The sequence below is a fragment of the Ceratotherium simum genome, chromosome 11 (genome assembly GCF_057802395.1).
Source record: "Ceratotherium simum simum isolate JZ-2026a chromosome 11, ASM5780239v1, whole genome shotgun sequence".
Lineage (NCBI taxonomy): Eukaryota > Metazoa > Chordata > Mammalia > Perissodactyla > Rhinocerotidae > Ceratotherium > Ceratotherium simum.
The window spans coordinates 17,460,723-17,476,750 of record NC_141910.1 but is presented as its reverse complement, the minus strand read 5'-3'; the positions used below and the strand labels follow the sequence as shown (position 1 = coordinate 17,476,750).

Sequence of the window (16,028 nt, the reverse complement as noted above, 5' to 3'; positions counted from 1 at the left end):
CTAAGCTTTTCTTTGTTGGAAATTTTTTGATTACTGAATCAATCTTTATACTTGTTTTAAATCTATTCAGATTTTCTGTTTTTTCTTGGGTCAGTTTTGGTAATTGGTATTTTTCTAGGAAATTGTTCGTTTCATGTAGGTTATCTAATTTGTTGACATAAAATTGTACATAGTATTCCTTTACAATCATTTTTTTTTTTTTGTGAGGAAGATTCGCCCTGAGCTAATGTCTGTGCCAGTCTTCCCCTACTTTGTATGTGGGTCACCGCCACAGCATGGGTGGTGAGTGGTATAGGTCCATGCCTGGGATCCAAGCCCATGAACCCAGGCCGCCGAAGCAGAGTGCACCAAACTTAACCACTAGGCCACAGAGCCGTCCCCTACAATCCATTTTGTTTCTGTAAGGTCGGTAGTAATATACCCTCTTTCATTCCTGATTTTAGTAATTTTCATTCCTGACTTTACTAATTTTAGTAATTTCATGTCTGATTTTATTATTTATCTCTTTTTCTTTTCTTGGTCAGTCTAGCTAAAGGTTTATCAATTTTGTTGATCTTTTAAAATAACCAACTTTTCATTTCATTGATTCTCTGTATTGTTTTTCTATTCTCTATTTTGTTTATTTCTATTATAATATTTATTATTTCCTTTTTCTTGCTTTAAATTTAGTTTGTTCTTTTCTGGTTTCTTAAATTGAGAGGTTAGGCTATGGATTTGAAATCTTTATTACTTTTAATGTAGGTACTTACAGCCAAAAATTTCCCTCTAAGCACTACTTTCACTGCATCCCATAAGTTTGGGTATGTTGTGTTCATTTTTGTTCATGTTTTTTTTCTTTCATCACTTAGAATATGTCATCCCACTGCCTTCTGGCTTCCACAGCTTCTGTTGAGAAACCAGCTCTTAATCTTATTGAATATCCTTGTATGAGTTGCTTCTTGGCTGCTGCTTTCAAAATTCTCTCTTTGTCTTTGACTTTTAACAGTTTGATTATAAGGAATCTCCATGTGGATCTCTTTGAATCGATCCTACTTGGAGTTCATTGAGCTTCTTGGATGTGTAGATTAATGTTTTTATATTTTTTTAAATCAAATTTGGGAAGTTTTTGGCCATTGTTTCTTCAAATATTCTTTCTACCCCTTTCTTTCACTCCTCTCCTCTGGGACTTCCCTTATGCGTATGTTGATATGCTTGATGGTGTTCTCACAGGTCTCAGGCTCTGTTGATTTTTCCTTATTCCTTTATTTTTCTGTTCCGCAGACTGGACAACCTCAATAAACTTTTCTTTAAGCCCAATGATTCTTTTTGTGCCTGTTTGAATCTGCTGTTGAGCCAATCTACTGAATTTTTCATTTCAGTTATTGTACATTTCAACTCCAGAATATTCTCTATTTGATGAGATGTTGTTCTGATTTTCTTTAGTTCTTTCTCCATGGCTTCCTTTAGTTCTTTGAACATATTTTAAATAGCTGATTTAAAATCCTTGTCTAGTAAGTTCAACATCTGGACTTCCTCAGGTACTGTTTCAATTGATTGCTTTTGTATTTCCCAGTTTATTGTTTCTTTGTGTCCTTTGTAATTTTTTGTTGAAAACTGCACATTGAATATTAAGTGGGTGACTCTGGAAATCAGATTCTCCTCTCTCCCTAGGATTTATTGTTGTTGTTGCTTGCTGTAGTTTTGGTCTTTGTTTTTTAGTGACTTTTCTAAACTAGTTCTGTAAAGTTTGTATTCTTTGTTACATGTGGCAACTTAAGTTTCTGTTGTGTTAGTTTATTGGTCACCTAATGATTGGACAGAGATTTCTTTAAACACCTGGAACCAAAAATTCTTCTAGCCTTTGCCAATGGGTTCTGTGTGTGTGTTGAGGCATGCCTTCAATGCTTCTTGTGGAGGGGCATAATTTTGGAGTTCCTTACTCTGCCATTTTGCTGAAGTCTCACTTAACTTTGAATAACCATACCAATATTGGGCATTTGAAGATGTTATGCAGTATTTCAAGGAATTTCATATCCATTTTCTCATTTCATTATCATGACAAAATTTGGAGTTGAGAAGTAAATATCCCTTTTATAGATGAGGAATTTGGAATGTTCTGCAGGCAGTTACTCTATCTTCTGTGTCTCCCTAGCTCCTCTGTCACATCATCATAATTGTGATTAATCTGTTTCATAAGCAGACCATGAACTCCAAGACAGAATTGATAATGCTATTTGTGTCTTTGAATCCAGGCACACAGCATAAGTCTTAGAACAAAGTGCATGTTTTTTGGAATTAAAAAAATAAATAATGAATGAAGTTTTAACATGTAAGATCTCTTTCCTGATGAAAGGATTCATGGACTCCTACAGTGTTAGACCTGCAAGTGTCCTCAGGTGCTACACAGGAAGGGAAAAGATGGTGTAGGACTTAGCTTCCTACCCCAATGTTTCAACAAAACCAGCTCCACATTAGTTTAGTTTCCCTCATGTTCATTTAACAAATATTAAATGAGCTCCTACTCTGTGTCAGGCCTAGATAAGGACTTAGAAATTAATAAGACAAACTCCTTGCCATGGAATTTACATTCATGGGATAGAGAATAAGCATATGATTTCTAGAAGTAAATGCTAAAAAAAAAAATTAGAAAAGAAAAAGCAAGATAAGGTACGAGAGCACTGGGGGACACAGAATTATTTTGGGTGGAGTTACCAGAGGTATCTTTTCTGAGGTGACATTTGAGCAAAGATATGAATGAAATGAAGGAACAGGCCATCTGAGGATATGGAGACAGTGTTCCAAGAAGAGGGAGCAGCAAGGGCCAAGGTCCTAAGTTGGGAGTGAGGTTAGCATGATCCGGGAGGAATGAGAAGACCACAGTGGCAGGCACGGGATGATCAAGGGCAGAGCGCCATATGTGAGAAAGGTAGAGGCCACCCCAGTCAGTCATGTAGTGTTCTGCAGGTTATGGGCTGCCATGTTACATTTGCTTTGAATAGATAGAACTATGGCTAATGAAAATGTTTGAAAAATTTTCGTTTTTCTATTACAATTTGTGATTACATATTTACTTGTTTCTCTCATCCTCCCTTCCTTCCTTTTTTTTCCTTCCTTCCTTCCTTCCTTCCTTCCTTCCTTCCTTCCTTCCTTCCTTCCTTCCTTTCCTTTCCTTTCCTTTCCTTTCTTTATCTCTGTTTGTGTTCCTCACCAACAAAGGGGTCTGGACCATGTTTTCTTTACCTATGATTAGCACAGCATTTGCTGTTGGAGGGTACTCAAATGATATTTTTTGAATGAGCAAGGAAATTGACAACCAGAAAGGTAAAGTAGCATTTTCAAGGCCACTCAGCTAGTTAGTAACAAAGCCAGAGCCAAACCTATATTCAGTTCACTTTCCATTACTTTACCACATCAGTAGCATGGAATCAAAAACAGATCCAAAGAATTTTACAATTAGTGTGGCTTGTTGTTTCCTGTTACTGACTCCAAGTATAGTCTAGTCACACAATCACACAGATGAGACATTAGCAGAAGATTACTTGTTGTTTCATTGAGTCAGATCAAAGTTTTCATGGTGATAGTTAGCATCAAAGATACAATCATGTTGTAAAGAACCAAAGGGTGTGTTTGTGGGGGGTGGGGTGGAGGGGCTGGACCATTCGTCCCATGTCCCATGTCAGAGAAGGGTGGCTTAGTTGCAACCCTTCCTTAATGAGGGGAAGAGAGAGAAAGGAAAAATAGTGTCAAGAAAATGATAGTTGTCATTGCAGATGCAGAGGCCACAAATCAGACAGAATCAGAACACCCATTGTTAAAATGATCCATGATGCTTTGGAGAACATTACTGTGATTGGCCAAGGCTCGAAGCATCTCTTTTAGCACCAGCGCAAGAGGTCATCAGTATCTCCACACAATGTGCAGCAAATTCAGGCAGACCCAGAGCCTGAAGTGGATCCAGAAAACAAGAATTCATGTACTGAGATTGATGATGTCTTCACCCACCCCACAGCTCTGAATTGAGTCCTGCAGCAGATCCAACTGCCACCCAAGATGAAGAGAAGGATGAGCTTTAATAGTAGTGTTACCAAAATAAGTGGGCTTGCCTCCTGGTGAGTTAAATAAGACCAGTGGAAGTTGTCTCACAAAGTAAAGTGTATTTGCAGCAAATAGGAGGCCATGAGGAATCGTTTCCAAAGTTGTGGCATCCCTGCACAAAGGGAAGTAGAAACTTTTATTTCAGCTAGGGAATGAATATTCAAAAGGGAGAGGTGGGTATTCGCTTGCACAGGCTCAGTTGGAGAACATGCTTCCACATAATGAGGCCTAAGCTCCTGGAGAAATCTTTGCATTAAAAATAAGGCAAAGGTTGTGGGCATAGCTGTTGTGGTGAGGGTTGGTCAGTTTCAGGATGGCTGGTGGTTACATCTCCTTAACATACAAAAAGAAAAGAAACAACTTGGAAAAACAGTAAATTGCTTCCAAACCCACCTTTGAGTTTCTTGAGGCACCTAGTCGGTGACAGTGGGCGGGGCAAGCCAGAGACCCCAAAGGAAAGTCACCAAATCAAAAAGAAATCTGGCCAAAAGATGGCAGCTCTTATACAAGCAGGCCAGCCCAGGTCTTCCTCTCTGATTGATGCTTCTGCCGGCTCAGCAGTGACGGAAATAGCTTGTGTTGCTGCTCCACGTCAACCAGGAGTGGATGGAGTGGTTGGAAGTAAGCAGCATTGCCCAGACTTCCAGTGCAGTGGCCACTAGCACTGATGGCAGCATCCACACAGACTCCATGGATGGAACGCCAGATGCTCAGTGCACAAAGGCTGCTACTGCTCACCTGCACCAGAAGATCCTGAAGCTTACATAACAGATCAAGGCTGTACAAACAGCCCAGGGGACAACATTGACGAGTGGCTGAAGCTTGCCAACAGGGCAGACGAGCAGTAGGCCACTCACATCAAATAGGTCTTTGAGAAGAAGAACCAGAAATCTACCCAAATCATCTTCCAGCTGCAAAAAAAGTTGAGCACTACCACTGGAAGTTTTGGGAGCTGGAGCAGAATGGGATCCCTTGGCAACCACAGGATATCTTCAGGGACATACACCAGGGTCTGAAGGATGTGGGAGAAAAGGTGACTGGCTTCAGTGAGAGTATTGTTGACATTGTCCAAGGTGAGCTTTTCAGCTTCTCCCGCACCCATTCAATGGTGGGGGCCACGGTCTCAAAGCCCAGAGGGATCATCTCATTTGTTCAGAACAAATTTGACAGTGTAGACAATACCTCTAACTTGATGCCACAAGGAATCATGTAATTTTAGAGCTTGAAGGGACCTTAGAGATTATGACAAAGCTGAATCCCAGAGAAGGTAAGCAAGTTGTACATCATCACATAGGTAACAGCAAGGTAGCAATCTGAACCCAGAACTTTAGGCTTCCAGCATAGTGCTGGAGCCTTTTCACTCAACTGAATGTAGAATGCGAGAATACAAATAATCATCAACTAGCATGCTGAATTGATAAAACAGACGTTTAAGGACCAAGGATTGATCCAGCAGACAGAATCTGGGCCATTGCTAGTGTTTAGTATGTCTTTGTGCAAACTAGAAAAAAGCGCCCCTTCCTCTGGGTGGACTTAGGCCACAGGAGGATCATCAGCTTGGCACAAGGCACATGGGCAGGGCTTCAGCCTCCACGTGCCTTTTTTTCTGGGTGCTTTGTACAGGATATGCCCTTCACAGCCTCACCCAGCAGCCTGGCAGAATGGGGAGACGGTGCAGAGAAGCCCATGAGTTTAGAGGATAGTGCAGGGTGATTCGTACAGCAAGGAGCTGACTCATTTTCTAGTTTTTGGGGTTTGAGGAAGGGTCAGTCTGCACCCCACACACCTCTCCCACTCACTATCGAGTTACTAAGATTTGACTATAGAGGGTCAACCTCGAGGCTCATAGTTTTATCACCATAAGAAATTGAAAGCACTCTTTGTAAAACGACTGGTAATACCTAATGTTAGAGAAGGTGAGGTGTGGAGGCACAGTTTGTAATAGTGGAAAACTGGAAACAATATAAATATCTATTAGTAGGGGATTATATCAAGAAATTGTGGTATATCTGTACAATGGAAGACAGTACAGCAACTAAAAAGGATGAGGTAAATCTATCATATATGTAATGGCGTGGAAAGGATGTCGCATTGATAAGTGAGTAAAGCAAACTGCAGAACAGAACATAAGGTATATATACTTTTGTTTAATGAAAGTATATATGCATAATCTCCCTGATTTGTACAAAATGAGGTCACATTCCTTTTACTATTCAGAGTAAATGTCACTGAGCCTACATGTCAACCCCTTATGAGAATTTCCTTCATGTCTGTACATTACATTTCAGGAATAAATCCAGGAACCCCCAAGATACTTTTGTACCCAAAGCCCAGTTCAGTGTGCCCCTGTCTATCTAATGGAGTCAAAACTCAGATACACCCCCTTGAGGCTGGAAGACTCCCCACTGTTACGGGACCTGGTTCCTCCAGGATGTGTATCTAAGCTCTGTGGCTCTCACTGCTTAAACCATGAAACCCTGAGACTCCCACTAGAAGCCTCTCTTCTCTGCCGTTGCCTCCAATCCCAAAATGCATTTCTCCCCTATATTGGGTGCAAAGGGCCAGTTCTGGTTGCTTTCCTGGCTAGAGGTGGCTCTGAGGCCTGCTGCCTAGACTCTGGGGCTCCAACACACTGCCGAGGCTTTTCTCACAGCTGCCCCGGTCATCAGTCAGAAAAGTGGAGGAAGGATCTGGCCACACAATCGTCTTGCTTCTTTAAGACCAAGGCAGTTCATTTCCACCACTGGATCTTCCATATGGCCTCTCCATGCCTCCCTTCCACGTACCCCAAGAAGTGCCTTCCTCCGGCAGGCCCAAGGCCCACCCATTTCCTCCCTAAGTATGACTGAGATGCAGAATAACTGTGTTATTGTCTTGTCTTCATGGGTTCCAAGAGACAATCTCCTCAGGGAAAATAATCTGAGGTTGAAATTCTACCAAAGCATGAACTGTTTAGTCTTCTACTTAGTTTCTTTGATACATATACACAGAGAGTATTCTAACAAACAATGTACACAATTAGAATGTTAAATTGATGTTCTGGCAGTGAGGTAGGTATTTTGAACATCTGTGACTTTATAGTCTATCCTCTCTATTTGTTAAAAAAATACATTAACATATGCTAATATCACATTAATGAATTCTGTATAAGTTATTTTAAGATACTCTATATTTAGGAAAATATCTATACCAAACTGCTAATAATGGGATTAAGGATAAAGGTAAGTGTGAGAATTTTTGTTTTCTATACTTAATACGGCTTGAAATTTTTTTTTTTACAACACGTTACTTATAGAGACAAAACTTAAAGACCTTGAAACTATATACTTCATGTACTGTGCGTAATTAAACGTTATATGTATATATATCTCCTTGTTCTTGAGAACAGTATTTGATGCGGGGGGTGGGGTGAGAGAAAGAGAGAGAGCGAGCGAGCAAGCAGCTGCAAGTGAGCATGAGCTCTGGACACACACCTGAGCATGGATGAGGTGATATCATCTGGAAAAAGCTGAGGAGAAGACCAAGGAGTCAAAGAGAAGAAGGTGCCATACAACGTGGCATTTCTGCCTGAGCAACTTCAACTCTTCTCAAACCCTCTTACTGAGCGATGGCTTCTCGTCTTCTTCACCTACGTGTCCTTTGTCTCCATATTCCCACTCCTCTCATCCTCCTCCCCCACTTCCTCTTTGGGTTAATTAACATTGAAAGTGGTTTCATTAGGTCAGCTGTATCTCTACAGTCTGGCTTTTTGCCAGTGATTAAAGTGCTTCTGGGGCTTTGCCTTGTGTATCATGTCTCCTTGCACCCCCGTCCCCCCCCCCACAACTTGAAAACTATCTGAATATAAGGCAGTTTTGTAACTTACTCAGTAAACCATGCAAAAGATTAATTACACATTTTAAAGTGTAATATGAGTTTGAAACTGGGGGCCAACTTGCTTTAAGTATACTCAGTGAGTTGCCTGTGAAAGTAGATAACGTATTACTAAAGCCCACCCTACAGATAACATCTCTGACGCTTGGGTTACCATGGTAACGAGTGCTTAAGTTATTTTTCCGGAACTGAGAGATCACTCCTTGTCTCGTTCAGGCCAGTTAAGACCACCAACTCATCAACTGGGCCTGTATGAATGCCTGATAGGTGACCCTTTGACATTAGGGGGCCAAAAACTCCACCCTCACCTCATGCTAATACCACCATTTTGAGACCATATGTCCTATGAAGAGCATGAAGTTTGACTATGCTTGAGAAGATCATCTGTCACCCCACTTATCCTCACCTCCAATCATCTATCCCCACACTTTAGACTACCCTTTATCCTATAAATAACCCTAATTCCCATTTTCAGAGAAGTGGATTTGGGACTTGTTATCCTGTCTCCTTGCTTGGCTGCCTTGTGAATAAACCTTTTCTTTGCTGCAAACTTGTCCTCTCAGTGACCGGTATACTGTGCAGCAGGCAAAATGAGCCTGGTTGGTAACAAGTTCATCCTTCTCCTGTGCATTTCTCTACAAGTGCAGGTAGCACAGAACTCTCACACCTGACTTCCAATGATGTCATCTTCTTGGCCCTGTGCCTATGGCTGTTCTGGCTGAACCTCAAGCAAACGTCAGGCAGACCTAAAATCAGAAGAGGGAAAAATGGTTATGTAGAATCAACTGAAACAACCCATATTTATTACAAAGCACCTCTGGGTAGAATGTAGTAAAGGCTGAAGAATCTGAGAAAGCTGGAGATTCTTCCAAAGTTAGAGTGTTTCTTTGAATTTTTAAATTAAGCTACTGATCCAATTTCAATTTTTACAGTTTGTGATCTCGGCTAATTTGATAGGCAAAATAGTATCTCATTGTTTTTAGATGACATTTCTTTTTGTTAATTGCCTATTTGTGTATTTTGCCATTATTCCTTTGAAGTACTAGTTTTTTCCTTGGTGTGACAGTACTTCAGGCATTAAGGATCTTGACCTTTTGTTTGCAACATTTGTCATAAATATTTTCCTGGTTTGACATTTATCTCTTACTTTTGTTTATGATTTTCCTGACTTTCAGATGTTTTGAATTTTAATGTAGAAAAATCTGTCCATTTTCTCCTTTGGGATATCATCTATTTTTCTGTTGTTTGTTTGTTTGTTTTAAAGCCTTCAACACTCTGAAATCACATAAATTTCTACCAATATTTTCTTTCAGTTTTTAATTTTTTGAATTTAACTCTTTAATTCTTGCATATTGCATTTTAGAATATAGTGTGAGATAAAGATCTAAATTAATGATTTTCCCTAACAGTTGAATCTCCTATTCATCGTTATTAACTCACCCTTTTCTCATTGATGAAGTTTAAAATATTATACAAATAACATAGGTTCATTAAAAAAATCAGAAAATACAAATAATTGAAATGAAGGGAAAAACATTTGTATTTCTTTTCACTCTGAGTTGAGGATTAGCAATTTGCTTTGTCCCTTCAGGCATTTTCTTTTTTAGATATATGCACATGTTTCCCCTCCAAATGGAATCATATTGCAATGTGGTTTTGTAACCTGATGTTTTTCCATTCAGTAATATATCATGACTATCTTTCCATGTCAATCAATATACTTTTACAGCACTGTGTCCTAATTAACTTTCAATTGAAATAGACTATAGATTCAGAGAGGTGCACATTTCATAAGTGTTCAGGTGGATGAATCTTTACCAACTGAACACACCCATGTGACCAGCTACCAGATCAAGAAAAAGAATATTACTAGCACCCCAGAAACCCTCTAAATGGCTCTTTCCAGTGATCTCCCTTCCCCAAGGGTAAACATTGTCCTTCTATCCTGACTTCTAACAGCATAGATTCATTTCACAGCCCCATTTTTGATAATAACATAGTATTCCATCACACATAAATGTATTATAATATACTTTTTATGGGTTAAATTGTGTCCCCCCGAAAAAGATATGCTGAAATCCTAACCCCTGGTACCTGTGAATGTAACCTTATTTGGTAGTAGGGTCTTTGCAGATATAATCGAGTTAAGATGAGGTCATTAGGATGGGTCCTAATCCAATAAGACTAGTGTTCTTACAAGAGGAAAACACAATATGAAGACAGAGACACGAGGAGAACGCCATGTGATGAAAGAGGCGGAGATGAGAGTGGTGCAGCTGCAAGCCAAGGAGCACCAAGGATTGATAACTACCACCAGAAGCTAGGGAGAGGCAAGGAAGGATTCTACTCAGAGACGCAGAGGGAGCATGGCCCTGCTCACACTTTGATTTCAGACTTTAGCCTCCAGAACCGTAAGAGAATAAATTTCTATTGTTTAAAGCCACCTAGTTTGTAGTACTTTGTTATGGCAGCCCTAGGAAACTAATAGATACATAACCCAATTTTGATGGATTTGGGGTTTTTCTAACATTTTATTACTTTTTATAGTGCAATGAATATTTCTTTTTTTAAATTTTTTTCCTTAGAAGAAACTATAAAAGTGGACAATCTGTATCACAGAACACTAGAAGGACAATGGCTATGAATCACGAAATCCCTGTCTTTGAGCATTGAACTCGTGATATAGATGCTGCTTCCCTATGCCTATGGGTACAACAGGCTCACATAATGATATAATTGACTGCTGTCATCATCTGCATAATGCAGAAAACTCCAGCCCCTTCTTTGCGGGAGTCTCTAGGGGATTTATCATTCAGGTTCTTGAATAATCCTCTCTCATTCTTCCCCTTCTGCTCAACCCCTCAAAACATCCTCCCATAAAGGCTTTTGGGGCCCTGGTTATGCTACTTCCTCTGAGAGTGCACTGTGTCAGTGGAAAGGACCCATCTCATGGCTTCAGAAGCTGAGCCTGCAAGGTGCCAGGGCATTGTGACATTCCACGTGGCCCTCACTGTGTTAGAACCAGGTCACGTTTCTCAAACAAGGAGAAAAGGCCTTTCTGCCCCACTCTGTACCAGGAACACCCAAACAGCACTGCCTGTGTTCTCCCATTTTCCAGAGTCCCACTGCCTATAGCCCTGTCACCTGGGGCTTAGTCAGGAATACCAGAACCTGAGGCAGATACCATGCGTCAGCTCCATCTCTGTCCACCTCTCCCCTCCCTCACCCCCATGTAAACTAGTCCAGATTGGTGCTTCCACTGAGTTATCAGACTTCACGCTGAGATATATCCAGATCTCAACAGTGGGCACACTTTATGCTCAAACTCATTCCCTGCTGTCTTCTTAAACCTTCATAATATTTCCATATTAATAGGTCAAATTTCCTCTTATTACACTTCTTTTTCAACAAAATTCTTGTATTTTTCTATTACCTGTTTATTCTTTCAGATAAACATAGGAATAGTTTGGTCAACCATTAAGAATTTGTTAGGGATGGCATTAAATCAATCAAATTAATGCAAGAACTGACATCTTTGAAGTGTTTGGGCTTCCATGAGGAACGAGGGCATGTCTCTGTACCTGTCTGCATCTTCCTTCACATCTCCAGAGGGACTTGGGGAAGTCGAGAGAAATGGCAGAGAGCAGTCCAAATGACCTGCTGAATGGGCTTTGGGAAGCCGATCAAGCATTGCTGGCTTGAGTGCTGGAGAGGTAATTGGAAAAGGAGGCGGGATGGATTCTGAGCCAGCTCTGGGTACCCTCCAGGAATCCTTGATTTTTTTCATGGCACTGGATGAGAGTGTGTGCCAAGAGAACAAATCTGATGAAAGCAGAAAATAAGCTGATTTAGTAAATTTGCCAGACAGGAGGAACTGTGGCTGGGCCCTGGGGCCAAGGAGCACGGAAAGACGGGCACATTGAGAACAAGCAGTAATACGTGCTGTGGGTGTGGCCGGCCAGAGATGGAGGGCTGGGCTAAAAGTCAGGAGAGTTGGATTCCAATCTGGGCTCCGAAATCAGCTCGCTCTGTTCCCTTGGGTTAGTAGCCTTCTCTCTTGAGCATCTGTTCACTCCTTTCTCAACATAAGAGTGCTCACTGAATGATCTCTGAGACGCTTTGAGCTGTTTCTGTGTGGTGTTTGCTAGAGCATCACGGAAATTGCATGGCTGATAAAAGCTCCAAGAGGTTAAAAACTTCCATGTCTAAACCAAAGAACGTAATTATGGAATAAAATGACGAAGAAATGAGAATTCAAAGCGCCTTTGGGGTGATTTCTGCCAGTGGAGTAGGAAAGAAAATATATCTAAAATAGCCCAAGAACATTATTTAGGGGTGAGGGACACCGCCAAAAAAAGTGTTTTCCAACTGAGTTCTTTTGATTTTGTCTGGTGAGGGCTCCCTCGGGTGGCAAATTCTCCCAGATAGAGTGGCTTTCTTGTAGGCAGGATGAGGCAAGGCACCTCTGCCCCTCATGGCAGTAGACGTTAATCACAGAAAACATTTCTAGGCTGTTGATATCCTTGGGGCTACAAGTTTGAAAAAAAATACATCATTGGAGTTCCAGATTTTGTTTTCAATTTATTTCCTTTTTTTTTTTTTTTTAAATAAAACATCTTTTTTAGTTCCAGATTTTAACTCTGTTGCAGAGGTAGGCTATCAAAATTGGGCCCCAGATGCATGTCTGCTTCTCAGATGAAGGAGGGCTCTCCTGAAGCCTTTGGCAGAAACTGACATGAGGGACCAAGTCCTTCAAAGGAGTCCCTAACAGGATCTGCAGTACATAGAACCTGCAGGACTGCATCTATGTCCATTATTCCATTTCCCCCATGGAGGTCCCAGCCAATAGATCATCCCAATTATGGCCTCCTGACTCCAATGCCAGGAGTCATCCAGGACCTCCCTACTCTGAAGGTCAAAAACTTCTTCGTTGTGGCTAACCTCATCGTTAGCCTCAAGTACCATTCATTGCCAGGTCTTTGAAAGGGAAAAAGGAAAATTTTAAGTTCTGCATGGTAGCCAGCCTCCAAGATGGCCTCCAAATCAGTCCTCAATAATTCACACACTTGTGTGGTCCCCTCCCACATTGTACCAGGGTTGCTGCTGTTGTTGTTTTGTGATGAAGTCAGCTACCATGTTGTGAGGTCACTCGGGCAGCTTATAGCTAAGCCTATATGATGCGGAGCTAAAGTCTCCAGCAACAGCCAGTGAAAAGCTAAGACCTGACAACAACCTCGTGAGTGAGCGTGGAGGTAGATCTTCCCCCCAGTTGAGTCTTTAGATGAGACTGCAGCCCTGGCTTACAGCTGGACTCCAATCTCATGACAGACCCTGAACCTGGAACCGTCTAGTTAAGCCACTCCCAGATTCCTGACGCTCAGAAACTCTGTGAGATTATACGCATTTGTTGTTATAAGGTGCTAAGTTTTGGGGTAATTTGTCATGCAACAATAGATAACCAATGCACTCTGTGCTTTGTTTTTGATTTTTGAGTGGAGATAGAGTCAGGAAGACATTTGCTATGTCGAATGAGGACATATGCTATGTGGAATGACAAATCAACATTTGTCTATCTTGTGCCAGGCTCTGTTATAAGTCCCTAGATCCCTAAATTTATTTAATAATAAGAATCAACTGGGGTGCTGTTTAAACATACAGATTTCTAGGACCCTTCCCTGGGTTTAGGGTGGGACCAAGGAATCAGTATGTTTAACTAGCACCCCAGATAATTCTTATCATCAGGCAATTTTGAGAAACGTGCCAGAAAAGGATTCAAAAATGAATGTGACATAGCCCTTCCTCAGGCAACAGTGCAAGATGGGAAGCCGATCTATACACAAAGGTGCATTTAAAGAGAGGCACCAAGTGGTGAGGAAAGATGTGAAAAACATTGAGGGAATCAAGGAATACTTCCTGGAAGAAATGACACAGTAGCAAGCTCTCAAAGGTTAGTTGAAATCTCATGGAGCAAGATATGGAAACAATCACAGAGTGACAGTAACAGCTGGCATTTATCAGGTGCCTGCTAAGCACCAGACATTGTGCCAAGCACTTTATCTGCCTAACTTTATTTAATCCTCACAACAACTGTCTGCAGTAGGCACTATTGTCGTCTGTAATTTACAGATGGGAAAGCTAGGCTTTGGTTACCACACTGCCCAAGGTCACACAGCTAGAAAGGAGGCAGCTGATTTCATATGCCATGCTCCTAACCATTATCGTGTTCCACGTCCCAAAGGACTTGAGACTCAGAGATGTGAAAGGGCTGTGACATTTTTGCAAATGACAGGAGTTTTGTGCAAATGACAGGAGAAGGCGTCCAGGGAGGGATATGGGCCAGGGGAGGATATTGCATGAAGTGTTGGAACCTGGCAGTGACTTCCTAGTGCGAGCTGAACTCATTCATTTTGTAATGAGGAAAGGGAGCCCCAGAAGGGTTATGTGACTTGACTAGAGTCACACAGTTTGATAGTGGCAAAGCAGACTAACGGTCCAGATCCCGGGCAGCCCCTTTCCATTATGGACAGTTGGAGGCCAAACTGGGATTGGCCTCGAATGCCTTGCTAAGGAGGTCTGAACTATTCTACAGCTCATTGTAGCCATTTTAAGTGTACAATTCAGTGACATTAAGCACATTCACAACGTTATGCAACCATTATCACTATCCATGTCCAGAACTTTTTCATCGTTCCAAAGAGAAACTCTGCATCCATTAAACAATAACTCCCCATTCTCCGCACACCCCCCCCCCCCACGGTACACATCATTCTACTTTCTGACTCTATGAATTTGCCTATTCTAGGTACCACATATGTTTGGAATCATATAAATTTGTCCTTTTATGTCTGGCTTATTTCACTTAACATGAAATTTTCAAGATTCACCCATATTGTAGCATGTATAATATGCTGGAATGTATTACTTCATAAATACTTCATTCCTTTTTTCCCCTGTTTTTTATTGTGGCAAAATATAGATAATATTTACGATTTTAACCATTTTTAAGTGTACAGTTCAGTGATTAAGTACATTCATATTGTTGTGCAACCGTCACCACCATCCATCTCCGGGACTCTTTCCATTTTGCAAAACTGAAACTCTGTACCCATTAAACAGTAACTCCCCCTTCCCTTATCTTTCCAGCCCCTGGGGATCACTATTCTACTGTGGGTCTCTATGATTTTGACAACCTAGGTACATCATATAAGCGATATTATACAGTATGCGTCTTTTTTTGTGACTGGCTTATTTCACTTAGCACAATGTCCTCGAGGTTCATCCATATTGCAGAATATGTCAGAATTTCCTTCCTTTTTAAGGCTGAATAATATTCCTTTGTATGTATATACCACATTTTATTTATCCATTTATCTGCCAATGGACATTTGGGTTGCTTCCATCTTTTGGTTATTGTGAATAATGCTGCTATGCACATGGATGTACAAATATCTCTTTGAGACACTGCTTTCAATTATTTTGGGTATACACCCAGAAGTGAAATTCCTGGATCATATGGTAATTCTATTTTTTAATTTTTTGAGGAACTGCCATACTGTTTTCCACAGCGGCTGTATCATTTTGCGTTCCTACTGACAGTGCACGAGTTCCAGTTTCTCCACATCCTCACCAACACTTCTTATAGTTCATTCCTTTTTTTAAAGATAAGACATATTCTAATGTATGTAGGCAACACATTTTTAGAAATCCATCCATCAGTTGATGGACATTTGGGTTGTTTCTGCCTTTTGGCTATTGTGAATAATGCTGCTGTGAACGTTGGTGTACAAGTATCTGAGTACCTGCTTTCAATTTTTTTGAAGCGGAATTGCTGGATCGTAGGGTAATTCTATATTTAACTCCTTGAGAAATCTATGGACTTTTGAAGGACATCTGTGCTCCGTAAGCTGGCTCTGGTCATCCTAGCCTTCTTCTGAACAGATATCCGTGAGGCGGTGCACAGACTCCTTCCTCTCCCCTGCATGCACACTGCCCCCCTGCCCCGACTTCATTGCTTTCCGGAAGGTAGTTCTCTGAGCCTCTTTTACACTGAGGTCCAAGCAGCTGACAGCGAAGCTGGCCCT

The 16,028-nt window shown here is 41.1% G+C and overlaps 1 pseudogene; it reads left to right on the top strand.

Annotated features, from left to right (window-relative positions):
• The first annotated feature begins 3,730 nt into the window (after positions 1-3,730).
• LOC101405267 (transmembrane and coiled-coil domains protein 1 pseudogene) lies at positions 3,731-5,287 on the top strand (annotated as a pseudogene).
• The last annotated feature ends 10,741 nt before the right edge of the window (positions 5,288-16,028 follow it).